This window comes from Microcebus murinus, chromosome 8, assembly GCF_040939455.1.
Source record: "Microcebus murinus isolate Inina chromosome 8, M.murinus_Inina_mat1.0, whole genome shotgun sequence".
NCBI lineage: Eukaryota > Metazoa > Chordata > Mammalia > Primates > Cheirogaleidae > Microcebus > Microcebus murinus.
In genome coordinates, this window is record NC_134111.1 from 5,546,578 (window position 1) to 5,560,914 (window position 14,337).

A 14,337-nucleotide genomic window follows, 5' to 3' on the forward strand; every position below is an offset into this window, starting at 1 on the left:
ATGCAGGTGAGCCTCCACGCACCAGAGGCAGAGGATGGGGTGGGGGATAGGTGGAGCTTAACTTTCCTCTGAAAAGAAACTTAGCTAATTTGCAAATTAGTACAACCTCTATGGAAAACAGTATGGAGATTCCTCAAAGAATTAAAAGTAGACCTAACATTTGATCCAGCAATCCCACTACTATGTATTTACCTAAAGGAAAAAAGGTCATTTTATCAAAAAGACACCTGCACTCTAATGTTCATTGCAGCACAATTTATAATTGCAAAGATGTGGAAACAACCAAGGTACCTATTAATTCATAAAAGGATTGACAGGATGTGGTATATGTATACCACGGAATATTACTCAGCCACGAAGGATGACTTTTTGCAACAATCTGGGTGGAACTGGAGACCATTATCCTACGTAAATTATCTAAAGAATGGAAAAACAAACACCATATCTACTTGCTATTAAATTGTAACTAACTGATGAGCACATATGTGCACAGAGGAAAGTAATACTTAGTGGAAATCAAGCAGGAGGAAGGAGGAGGAGGGGATGAGCAATAACCTCCCTAACAGGTACAATGAACGTTATCTGGGTAATGGGTACACATTTAACCCTGACTCAAGCATAACAAAAGCCATCCATGTAACCACAATCATTTGTACCCCTATAATACTTTGAAATAAAAAAAAAGAAACTTAGCTAACTTGAGATGTTCACCAAAGACTAGTCTTGCTCATCAGGAGCTTGAAAAGGGGCATCTCATCTGTATCTAAAAGGTGTGAATCAGAAATTGGAACAATTAGTACTGAAGGGCCTTGAGAGGTCACCCTGTCCAGTGAGGTTCAGATTCAGTGGATAATCTCCACCTGAGGAGTCTTCTAAGAGTGTATGTTACTGAATTCTACCCTAAACCTTCCAGAACTGTACCCAAGAGTATTTATGTAGCAATTATTATTCTCAGTTCCAAGCAATTGAAACCAACTCAGGCTGACTTTAGCAAAAAGGAATATCTTCAAAGGATAATAGGAAGATCTTAGATTCCTGAGGAATGCTGAGCACCTGAGCTTCAGAAGCTGCCACGACACAGAGCAGAAGGGAATGAGTGAAAGCACCTCGCAGGCAGCCAGCGGGGACACTGCTCCTGACCCTGCAGTGGTGCTGCTGCTACTGCTGCCCGCAAACAGTAGGCCTAGCTGGGAACCTCATGAATTCTCCCCTCCCTGCCTCCTTGTGCCACTAATTCCACATTCAAGAATCAGGTGGATGCATCCGGTTGGTGGCTGAGACTACATCACGTGTCCATGTCCTAACAGCTAGAGAAGCTTAGAAAAGGGATTATGTGGCTTTCTCTGAGTCTGTAGAGAGCTTCTACAGCACAAGTATGTAGCAGATTTAGGTTGAGCAATAAAGACGGTAAGTTATCTCAAACAGTAAGTGAATGTAGGATCTAAATTTGATGCATCAATGGTCTCTATTTTATCATTTGCCCCCATTCCGCCCAATTCTTTTAGCTTGTCACCTCTTGGTCACAATATAGCTGTGATGCTTCAGGCAAAATTCTCCCACCCAATAGCAATTTCAAGAGGAGAGAAAAAGATGGGAGTGTTGTTGTTGTTGTTTTCCTCAAAAGGCCCCATTTTCTTGTAAGATGAAAATATGTCCCAGAACCCAAAGACTTAACCTCGTATCTTATTGTCCACAAATAATTTATATGCCATTTCCTGAATCAATTACTGGTCAAAGGCAGTGAGGCCACTGTGATGGAAATAGATCTGTGATGTTTCTGTTTGCCTTCCCTGAGACAGAGGGCGCCACCTCCTGAGGAGCCTCCAGTCTGCGTTAGCTGAGACAAAGCCGGGGGATGACTGATCCATAGGCAACGAATGGCATCTGCCAGGGTCAGAAATTACTTTAGCATAGAAAAGACACTCACAAGTTGAGCAGGCAAATGAACACCCATTTGCTGGCATGCTAGATTTTCCAAAATTCCTTGGGTAGTTCTTTTGTGGCCAGGATTTCCCTGTTGTTTGGCACACTGGCTTTTGTAAGCAGAGACCTAATCCACCCTTCTCATTTTCTATGACAGAAGATAATGTCCAGGGACTGGGCATATTCCAAAAACATACAAAAGTATTAAGACAAATATTCCGTTCTTTTGACTTTTGGCCTGGCATGGTTTCCATGCCAAGATCACACCATTTGTATTTCCTGAACACTTTCTTAGTATTGTGCTAAGTACTTTTCACGCGTTATCTACAATTAGTACAACCACTGCGTGATGGACATATCATTATCACATGGGGAAACTGTACAAGAGGAGTGCAGCTAGTTTGTCCAGGACTAAGGAGTTAGGCAGTGGTGGAGCCTGGATTTCATTGTATTTCTTTAGGGCTGCAAAGTCTGTTTCTGCTATAGAACACCAGTAATTTTAAGAACATACCTGTTCCCTGCACAGAGTAACATTCTTCATGTCTCATAGGATACTTAATTAATGAGCTAATTTCAAAAAGTACTTTTTTGGTTTGTTTTTACATTTTGGGCATTACTGACATGACCCCTCAAATTATGCTCAGCTCTGAGGTGCATGTGTTTTGTGGATACCTGGGTTATCATCCCCATAGAGGTAAAGAGGTTCATTCTCTGTAATTCTTTCTCTGAAAACCTGTCCAGTAAACGATGCTTGAAGACCCTTGACTGCAGGCACAATGAGCATATTTTTGAAAATAAGACTAATTACTATAATTTGTAAAGATAATGAACAGTCCTCTGTTTAAGAGGAACAACAGTCAGTATAAAGGAGGAACTGGGGACAGCTAGGGAATGGGCTATGTTATGCATGTAAAAAAAAAAAAAAACAAAAAACAAAAAAAAAACACCATAAGCGATTGAGTCGCTTTTAAAGGAAAAAAACCCGGACTATCCTGTTACAAGGTCCTAAAGGAAGCAAGTCCCCTCAGCCTCCCATAGGCATTAAGTGTTTTCTCAGCCCTGCTTTTCCAGCACCATCTTCATAACTCCACTGGTTGATTTTGGCTTATTTCTTCTTTTCTTTCTCAGTCAAGAGCAAAGAAAAAGGTGTTAACATTTTGCTATCACTTGTGTTTTTCTGTTGGGTGATGGCTTTGACTCTGCCATCATCGCTTGGACTCTGTGAGCAGGTCTAAGATCAGGGTTGGGGGTGTCTCGGGATCCAAAAAGTTAAATACCTGACGTTCATAGAATGTCCATTCTAGGCTTTGATGCCTATTAATGGAAAACACAATGCAAAACTATAGCAGGGGTCCTCAAACTGCAGCCTTCAGGCCACATGCGGCTCGCTGAGGACATTTATGCGGCCTGTCAGGTGTTTTAGCCGCCCCGCTGCCTGTCCTGCTTAGCAGCCCACTGGTCCCAGGCCCACAGTGCACACGTGTTGAATGTGTGCCACACTCTCCAACGGCCCTCCACGGATCTGAGGGACAGTGAACTGGCCCCTGTTTTAAAATTTGAGGACCCTTCAATTAAAGGAATCGGTCAAATGCATCACTTCAGTTGCTTAAGTTTCAACCAGGAATCACTACTCTGCACTAGTAATGGAGGGGAAATTTGCTTTTTATCAAAGGCTGCTGGTGATTTGAAATCTGGACACATTTAAGTCCTACTGTGATAGACAGCAGACTTTTTAAAGAAAATAATAATTTGTGATTTTTTAAAAATTCTATTTTGAGGGCTAGATAACAAAAAAGAAATGTCATGCCTTAGAAAGTAACAGGGTTATAAAACTTTTACTAATGGATTTAAAAAAATTGTGCAACAAGCTGACATGTTTGTTCTTCAAAAATGTATAGGGAGCGAAATAACATCCCAGTGAGATATTTGTTGCCCTTAAAAATAATCATAAAATGAGCATTAAAAAAATACATATATATATACACGTATATATATATATGTATATATATATACATGCATACAAAGGATATATATATCCGTATATATATATCCTTTGTATGCATGCTAGGACTTCTCTTAGGGGTGGAATGATAGGCTTAAAGATTCGTTCATCTCCAATTATGTTAGATATTGTGAAAATGATTATCCAAAGTGTCAGAAATATTTAAAATCCCAACAGTGAGTTATGTTTAATATTCATTGTTCTGAAACTCTATTTACACATGGTAAAGTCAGACTTTTAATTTTGCCTATATGGAAAGTGTCAAGTGATGTCTCCGTGTGATTCTGATTTACATTTACCTGATTACTGACGATGTAGATAATTTGTCATTGGTTATGGTCATTTAAAATTCCTTGTGGTGGACGAATTGTTTATAATATTTTGTCACTACATATTGTTTTTTAATTGATTTGTAGGATTTTAAAATAGTTTATGCTAATTTTTATTTTATACATTGCAAAAATCTTTTTTTACAGTCTGTTGTGTCTTTGGGCATTTTGTGCTGTTGTTTGTGTCAAAGTTTAAAATTTAATGTGTTCAAGTTCTTGAATCCTTTCCTTTTAGATATATACCTTTCATGTCTTTTTCTTTAAGTAATACTTCACTATGCCTGCAATATAAATATTTAATTCCCTACCTCCTTAAATATATTCCTAGGTACTTTATTTTCTTTGTTGCTATTGTGAAGGGTACTGAGTCTTTGATTTGGTTCTCAATTTGATTATTCTTAATGTATAGAAATGCCACTGATTTCTGTACATTGATTTTGTAACCTGAGAATTGCTAAATTTGTCTATCAATTCCAGTAGTCTCATGGCAGAATCTTTGGGGTTTTCTAGATATAAGATCATATCATCAGCAAAGAGAAATAGTTTGACCTTTTCTGCCACCATTTGGATGCCCCTGATTTGCTTCTCTTGTCTGATTGCTCTGGCTAGGACTTCCAGCACTATGTTGAATAGAAGCAGTAATAAAGGGCAATCTTGTCTGGTTCCAGCTCTAAGTGGGAATGTTTTCAGTTTTTCCCCATTCAGTATGATGTTGGCTGTGGGTTTGTCATATATGGCTTGTATCATTTTTAGGTAAGTCCTGTCTATGCCTATTTTGTTAAGCGTTTTTATCATAAAAGGGTGTTGAATTTTGTGGAATGCTTTTTCTGTGTCTATTGAAAGGATCATATGGTCTTTGTTTTTCCTTCTATTTATGTGGTGAATTACATTTATAGATTTGTGTATCTTGAATCATCCCTGCATCTCTGGGATGAAGCCCACTTGATCAACACTTTAAAAAGCTCTGACTTGGGGGGCAGGGAAGAGGGAGGAAGGCAACACAGGTAACCTAAACATTTGCACCTTCATAATATGCTGAAATTAAAAAAAAGAGCAAAAAAATTTACCAAAACAAGTGCTGAATACAGGATGTATGCTTTAAATACAAAGATACAAATAAGATGAGAGTAAAAAGATGGAAAGGGATACATTAACCATAATGAAGCTTGAGTAAATAAGCCAATATCAGATAAAATAAATTACTATGATGAGCTTGAACTTTGTTTATTTTTAAACATATATTATGTTTTAAGAACTCATGTTCTTTAGTTCTGGAAAATTTATTAATTTTTTTCTCATGACACTTTCTATTGTATTTTCTGTCTCTCTCTTTCATCGATATTATTTGGAAGTTGGATTCCCTGAACATATCTTCTAAACATCTTACTATAATATTTTTTAGATTTTCTATTTCTAAATTTCTTTCTCTATTTCTTGGAAGGTTTTAATAAGTTGTTCACAAAATGGATCACAAGGCATTTTACAAAATTTCTTCCATCATATTTTAATTTCTAAAAGTAAATTTTTTTTTTTTTTTTTTTTTTGAGACAGAGTCTCGCTTTGTTGCCCAGGCTAGAGTGAGTGCCGTGGCATCAGCCTAGCTCACAGCAACCTCAAACTCCTGGGCTCGAGTGATCCTTCTGCCTCAGCCTCCCGGGTAGCTGGGACTACAGGCATGCGCCACCATGCCCGGCTAATTTTTTATATATATATCAGTTGGCCAATTAATTTCTTTCTATTTATAGTAGAGACAGGGTCTCGCTCTTGCTCAGGCTGGTTTCGAACTCCTGACCTTGAGCAATCTGCCCGCCTCGGCCTCCCAAGAGCTAGGATTACAGGCGTGAGCCACAGCGCCCGGCCTAAAAGTAAATTTTTAATACCAGATCATTTCTTATTTTAACATTCACATCTTATTTTTGGCCACTGTATCATTTCACTTCTTTCTGAAGTGAAAGATGCATGTTAATAATACATCTGATGGTTTGGTGATTATAATTTCTTGCATTGTCTTTTATTTCTAATATTTACTTTTTAAAAATAATTTCCTATGGTTCTTGTGGTCTCTATCTTTTATATTAGAAGTATATTTAAGTGATAAATGCTCTTTAGTTGTTAACTAATATTCAAATTTTAGCTACTAAAATTATTATTGGAATCACTAAGTGTATGGGGTTGACTTGCCACATGGTGGATTTCTCTGCTGGGGGATTTAATATGAATGCCCCAGTGGCAGGGTGGGAAAAGTGGCACTGAAAATCTCTCTGCTTCTTTACTACCTATTCAGATACCCATTACCACCCTTCCCCTTACAAGAGTGCACAAGCGTTCTGATTTCTGAGCTTTTACTAAGATCCAGGATGAATCATCCAGCTTTTTTCTTTTAAATTATCCCTTTCTAGGCTTAAATTTCAGCATGCTGTGTCCTAGAAATTCAGTTTTTCTCTCATAAATCTATGCTTCCACATCATAATTTCACTAATATCCCATGTCTATAGTTGTCTTCTCCCTCATTGCTTTGAATTGATGAGCTTTTGTCTTTTTTATATACTTTGCTTTTTTGAGCAGTTTTAGGTTCACAGAAAAATTTAGTAGAAGGCATAGAGTTCCCATGTATCCCTTGTCCCTAGCATATAACCTTTCCCACTGTCACCAAAGTGGTACATTTGTCACAGTTGATAAACCCACGTTAACAGATCATTATTCCCCCAAATGCATCACTTATCTTACGGTTCACTCTTGGCCTAGTACAGTCTATGGGTTTGAACAAACATGTAATGACATGTATCCACCATCTTAGTATGTTCACTGCCTTAAAATTGTCTATGCTTTGACTACTCACTATCTGCTACTACTTGGTAACCACTGATCTTTTGTTCTGTCTCCATAGTTTTGCCTTTTCTAGTATATTATATAGTCGGAATCATACAACATCAATATTTTCAGATTGGCTTCTTACACTTAGCAATATGCATTTCTTTTTTCAATGTATTTTTGTGTCTTGATAGATCAGTTATTTTTTTAGCCAAGAAAAAATTTTTCACTCTCTGGAAGAGCACAGTTTACTTATCCATCCACTTACAGAAGGGCATCTTAGTTGCTTCCACATCCATGTGCAGGTATTTACATGGATATAAGTTTTCCATTTATTTGGATAATACCAAGAAGCATATTTACTGGATCTTATGGTAAGAGTATGTTTAGTTGTGTGAGAAGCTGCCAAACTATCTTACAAAGTAGATGTACTGTTTTGCATTTCCACCAGCAGTGAAAGATAGCTTCTGTTGCTTCAAAGCCTCGTTAGCATTTGGTGTTGTCAATGATCTGAATTTCGGTAATTCTAATAGTTATGTAGTGGTAACTTATTGTTTTAATTTGCAAATCCTTAACAGCATATGATATTGATAACATTTTCATATGTTTACTTGCCATCTGCATACCTTCTTTAGTGAGCTGTCCATGCAGGTCTTTTGCCCTTATTAAAATCCAACTTTTCTCTTTATCATTGTTGAGTTTTAAGAATTATTTGTATATTTGGGGTAACAATCCTTTATCTATCTTTTTCAAATATTATAGCCAGTCTGTGGGCTGTCTTTGCATTCTCATGACAGTGTTTTTTTGGAGGGCAAAAATTATAAATTTTAATAAAGTTTGGCTTATCAGTTATTTCATTCGTGCATTGTGCCTTTGGTTTTCTATATAAAAACTCATCACCATATCCAAAGTCATCTAGGTTTTCTCCTATGTTATCTTCCATGAATTTTATAGTCTTGCATTTTACATTTAAGACTACAGTGTAATTTGAGTTAATATTTTTAAAGGGTGTAAGAACTGTGTCTAGATTAATCTTTTCACATGGATGGCCAGTTTTTCCAACACTGCTTGTTGAAAAGATTGTTTCTTCATTGTATTGCATTTGTCCTTCGCCAAAGATCAATTGATTATTTTTATGTGGGACTGTTTCTGGGATCTCTATACTGTTCTGTTGGTCTACTTATGTATCCTCTCACCAATATAATACACTCTTGATTGCTGCAGTTTTATAGTAAGTCATGGAGTCAGGTAGCCAGTCCTCCAATTTTGTTCCTCTCTTTTAGTATTGAGTTGGTTATTATGGATCTTTTGTCTGTCCTTATGCTTAAAATAAAGGTATCTTAATTTTCAAAAATAACTTACTGGTATTGATTGGCATGTGTAGATCTGAATGTATAGACCAAATTGGGAAGAACTGACATATTGACAATATTGAGTCTTCCTATCTATGAACACAGAAAATCTTTTCATTTATTGAGCTTTACTTTGATATCTTTCATGAGCATGTTTTAGCTTTACCCATATAGATCTTGTAGGTATTCTGTTAGATTTATTTCTAACTACTGCATCTTAGGGATGCAATCTAAATGATAATGTGTTTTGTTCTCAAATTTCACTTGTTCATTAGTGGTATATTGGAAAGCAAGCAGCTTTTGTACATTAACCTTTTATCCTGCAACCTTGCTATAATCATTTTTAGTTCCAGAAGGGTTTTTTGTTTTGTTTTGATTTGTGTTAATTCTTTTCATTTTTTTGCATATATAATCATGTCCTCTGTAAATACAGATTTATGTGTTTCTTCCCAATTGTATACCTTTTACTTCCTTTTCTTCTATTATTACATTAGCTAGGAATTCCAGTATGATGTTTAGAGCAGTAGTGAGAGGATACATCCTTACCTGGTTCCTGATCTTTGCATGCTAGCTTCAAGTTTATCACCACTAAGTACAATGTTAGCTTGTGTCTTTGGGCAAGTCACCTATATGTCAAGTGGATGTATAGGTTTATTACATCTTTCAACTGCTCAGGCTTTCTGTGTTTGTATGATTCTGTAAATATCTATGAAATATTGAGCGTGAATCTAAAAATTACATTATTTTTATGAAAGAACAGCTGTTAAAAGATGCCACTGCACCATGTTCATCTCCACCAAACCTATGTGTGGTTGAACTAACTATTAGGTGTTTGTTCTGTGCTTGGAGGCTGTCAGAGCAGATGATTTGACAATTACATAGTCATCCACTGATGATGATCTCATGTATTCATGGGATCCCATGTATTTAGTAGCAAGAATTCATGTACTAACGCTGCCAGACTCTATCTCTTCAAACTCAAACTAATTGATTTTGAGTTATACATAGTAGAACTTATATATAGGTGAATAAAATCTTTTTTTCATTACATAAACAGCACTGTGTTATCTTGTTCATTTACATAACTTCAGCAATGACTTTATTTTATAAGCACAAAGCCAGATTGATCATACAGAAGAAATTTAAAACTATAAAGTATTTCTTTAAAAATTTGCACTTAATTTTATCTGTCCTTGTAACATTCACACACACACACACAAACACACACACATGCACACACACACAATGCCATGTTTAATTTTATTCTCCCTCTTTGCTCTCCTCTATTAAGTCATATTTAAATTCATTATGGAAAATTGGGAAAATTGCTCTATTTGTGATCAAAAACATTTTCCAGTTAATCTTGGCAACTCAATGTAATGATGATGAATGTTATGAATTTAGCTTTCTATGTCCTATTAGAGACATCTTTATAAAGAAACATGTCAGTTGTGGAAGTATTTGCTCAGATCAAAAGATGCAACTAACCTTCTGAGGTTTTTGGATTAAAGATTCCTTTAAACCATTTATTTTCTTCTGTTTATCTTTCCTCTTTCCTCATTTAATTTAGATGGTAAACATTGCGTATTTTTTTCTTTTTGGGGGGATTTATTTTTATTTATTTATTTAAATTTCATATTACAGGGGGACAAGGGGTTCAAACGATTTGATTAAATAAATTGCTCTTGTACCATGCCCATCTCCCGATGGTGTGCATTGTACCTGCTAGGTGTGATTTTACTCACTCCCTCCTCCCTGCAAAGCAGCAGTTCTACAGCAATAATCCAAGTGGCTTTTACATTTTTTTATTTGAGAGTTGCAAATGAGAAATGGCTCCAGTCAAACACAGTCCATGGAATCTTACCAAGAATTTTGTTTACAAACTTTGCAGCAAATCCTTCCCCTGTGGAGCCTAGTGCTGAGACCATAGTCCTGAATGACATCTTGCTGGTAGCCTGTGAGAGGCCTTGCAGAAGAGGACCAGTCTAACCATGCCCAGATGAACAACTGCGAGATAATCCACACGTGTTATTTTAAGCCACCATGCCATGGTCAGAAGAGGTATGGATAATGCAAAGTGCATGCATATTTTCGGTATAACTTTGTGGTTCCTGTAGAGATTTTGGGGGGCCTTTTTATTGAAACAGAAATAAACACTTTTTTTATTTATATTGGATCAAATATACAAATACATCATGGTTAAGATGAACTTTAGCTGCGGTAGATTTACAGAGTAAGTAATTATATTTGCGCGAATGTGGATGTATACCTATTTTGAAAAGAAATATTGGAAAAAATAGGTAATTTCAAAAGTGTTGAGAATTTACTAGCAAACTAGGAACTTCAAAGATTCTGAAAGCAAATATTTATTTTAATTTCTTTGCTTTATGTTTAATTAATTTGTTTAAAACCCTAAAGCTTCTAATTCCAAACCTGACCATTCCAATCCTCTGTTCTTGCATGCTTATTACTCATGCTAGGACTACTATACTATTTTATTATTTCAAAGTTCATTAAGTATTCTTTCTTTTATTTCAGGGTACTATGAGGGTGCAAACATTTTGGTTACATTTTATGCCTTTGCCTCTCCCTAGCAGGTTTAGAAGCATGTCCTTCCCCTCTACAATGCTCACCATGTCCTTTAGTTGTGAGTTTACACCCCCTAACCCCCTAATCCCTGGGGAATATTAACACCATGTGAGCACCATAGTGTTAATCAGTAAGTACCAATTTGATGGCGAGTACAAGTGGAGCCTATTCTTCCAATCTTCTGTCACCTCACTTTGGATAACGGGCTGAAGCTCAATCCAGGAAAATATAAGAGGTGCTAGATCACCATCGTTTCTTATAATTGAGTAATATTCCATTGTATAGATACACCAAATTTTAATAATCCACTCATGAATTGACAGACACTTGGGTTATTTCCACCTCCTTGCAGTAGTGAATTGTGCTGCCATAAACATTCGGATTCAGATGTCTTTATTATAGAATTTTTTTTTCTCTTTTGAGTAAATGCCTAATAGTGTTATTGTTGTATTGAATGGTATTTCTATTTTTAGCTCTTTGAGATATCTCCGAATTATTTTCCACAGAGGTTGCACAAATTTGCAGTCCTACAAACAGTGTAAGAGTGTTCCTATCTCTCCACATCCTCACCAGCATTTGTTGTTTTGGAATATTTTGATAGAGGCCAATCTCACTAGGGTTAGGTGGTATTTACTGTGGTTTTGATTTTCATTTCTCTAATGATTAGAGACGTTGAACATTTTTTATATGTTTGATGGCCATTATTCTATCTTCTTTTGAAAAGTTTCTGTTCATTTCCATTGCCCATTTATAGATGTGGTTGTTTATTTTTTTCTTGTTGATTATTTTAAGTTCTAGATAGATTCTTGTTATCAGTCCTTTATCAGATGTGTAGAGAGCAAATGTTTTCTCCCATTCTGTAGGCTGCCTATTCGCTCTAATAATCATTTCCTTGGCTGTGCAAGAGCTTTTTAATTTGATCAGATCCCATTTATTTAGTTTTGTTGCTGTTTGCTTTGGGGGTCTTCTTCAAAAATTATTTGCCTAGGTCGATGTCTGAAAGGGTCTTTCCAACATCTTCTTCTAGGATTCTTAAGGTTTCATGTCTTAGGTTTAAGTCTGTTATCCATCTTAAATTGATTTTTGTGAGAGGTGAGAGTTGGGGATCCAGTTTCATTCTTCTGCATGTAGCTATCCAGTTTCCCCAGCACCATTTATTGAAAAGAGCTTCATTTTCCCAATGTATATTTTTGTCTGCTTTGTCAAAGAATAGATTACCATATGTGGATGATTTCATCTCTGGATTCTCAGTCCTGTTCCGAAGATCGATGTCTCTGTTCTTGTGCCAGTACCATGCTATTTTAATTATTATAGCCTTGCAGTATAGCTTGAATTCTGATAGACTGATACTTCCCAGTTTGTTCTTTTTACTTAAGATTGCTTTGACTATGCGAGGTCTTCTCTGGTTCCCTACAAAGTGTAGAATTATTTTGTCTATATCTGTAAATAATGATGATAGTACTTTGATAGGGATTGCATTAATTCTGTAGATCACTTTAGGTAGTATTGACATTTTAACGATATTGATTCTACCAATCCATGAACAAGGTAGATTTTTCCATCTGTTTACATCTTTTTGCAGCCCTTTTAAAAAAAGCATTATCCTTTGTAAGATTCACAATTTTCATTAAATTCCTGGGTGTGAGAGACAAGAAAGAATATAAATTGTTCACAGGATGAAAATGGGAGGAAGAAGTCAGGTTGAAAGGACCTAAGCAGAACTATTCTGTCCAGTGCCAATAATTAGACAAGTATGATTCTTCCTGAACTCTCTTTGCTTCCAGGGCAATGAGTATGCCTCAAGAGAAATCAGGTGTCCAAATGGGATTGCTTCAGGGTCTACTGAATGTCTTTCTTTACTCTGTCTGCTATAATATTGAGCTTCTCAAGGGCAGAATTTGTTGTTTCTTACTATTTTGTATCTTTGATACTCAGTACAGTGTCTAGCACAAAGTAAATGATAGTAAAGATTGATTAAATTTAGTTGAGTAGGTTTATTTAATTATTTCCAAGAAGTATCTATAAATTTGTAATTTACCTTTACTGACAACATCATAAGTTCTTTGGATCCATATTTTTTAGTCAAACACTTGCTGACATAGGGCCTTGCAAAATGTTTTTCAGTATCTGTTCTTTGGTAATCCATAATATTTCTTGAAACAAACTATCCTGAATCCTACAGTCTCCTTCTTTCATATGTTTAATTGTCTAGTGAAAAAAGTTAGATGCAGCTATGAATTAAAAAAGAAAAAAAAAAAAAACAAACACCCAAGGATGTCACAGGTCAAGCCTTAGATAAACATAATTTGTTTATATACCTAAATCCCCATAATCAAATAACATTTCTTGGCCACTCATCCAACTAAGCTCAGAAAATGAGGTATACTTGCAGAGAAGTAGAAGTTAGGCTTTAGAATCAGACGCGGATAGTCTCGAAGCTGAATTCTGTCTTTTACTGGTGTTGTGATGCTGGAAAAATCACTTGAGTCTAATAATCTCATGTTTTAAATCTTTAAACAGGGGTAATGATATTAATAAATAATGTATTGTTAAAATGAACATACAAATAAAATAATGAATATAAGATAATATCCTGTGGTGGGCAGACTTATAAATCACACCCCCTCAATATTCCTCACTTCCAAGTATTCCCAGCCACATATAATTTCCTCATGTTGAGCAACTTGATTCTAGCCAATAGATTATGGAGAAGGTAAGAGAATGGTTACTTTAGGGATTAGGTTACAAGAGAATATGATTTCTGCCTTGCTAGTAAACTCTATCTCTTTTGCTAGCTCTGACAGAGTAAGCTGTCATTTTGGAGAAACCCACATGGCAAGGAACTAAGTGTGGCTTCCAACCAACTGCCGGAAACTGAGGCTCAGAGTCCAACATCCTGTGAGAAATTGAATCTTGCCAACAGCCACATGAATGAGCTTAGAAGCTGGTATTTCCCTGGTCTAGCCTGATGCTCAGACCACATCCCTGACCAATATGTTATTGTAGCCTGTGAGAAACCTTGAAACAGAGGACTCAGCTAAGCCATGCCCAGATAAGTGACCTCAGAAGCAAACATGAGATAATAAATGCATGTCATTTTCAGCCACCACATTTTGGAGTAATTTTTTAGGCAGCAATAGATAACTTTCACAAAACCAAAAGTAAAAATATTTTATATACACACATACATATGTCTGCATGTATATGTATACACACACACATGTATATATGATTGTTGTATTCAACTACAATGACAGGAGTAGCTTCAAACAATATGTCTTGTTATGAACTTAAGAAAATTGCAGTAAACTTTCGACAGTTGATGGCTTTT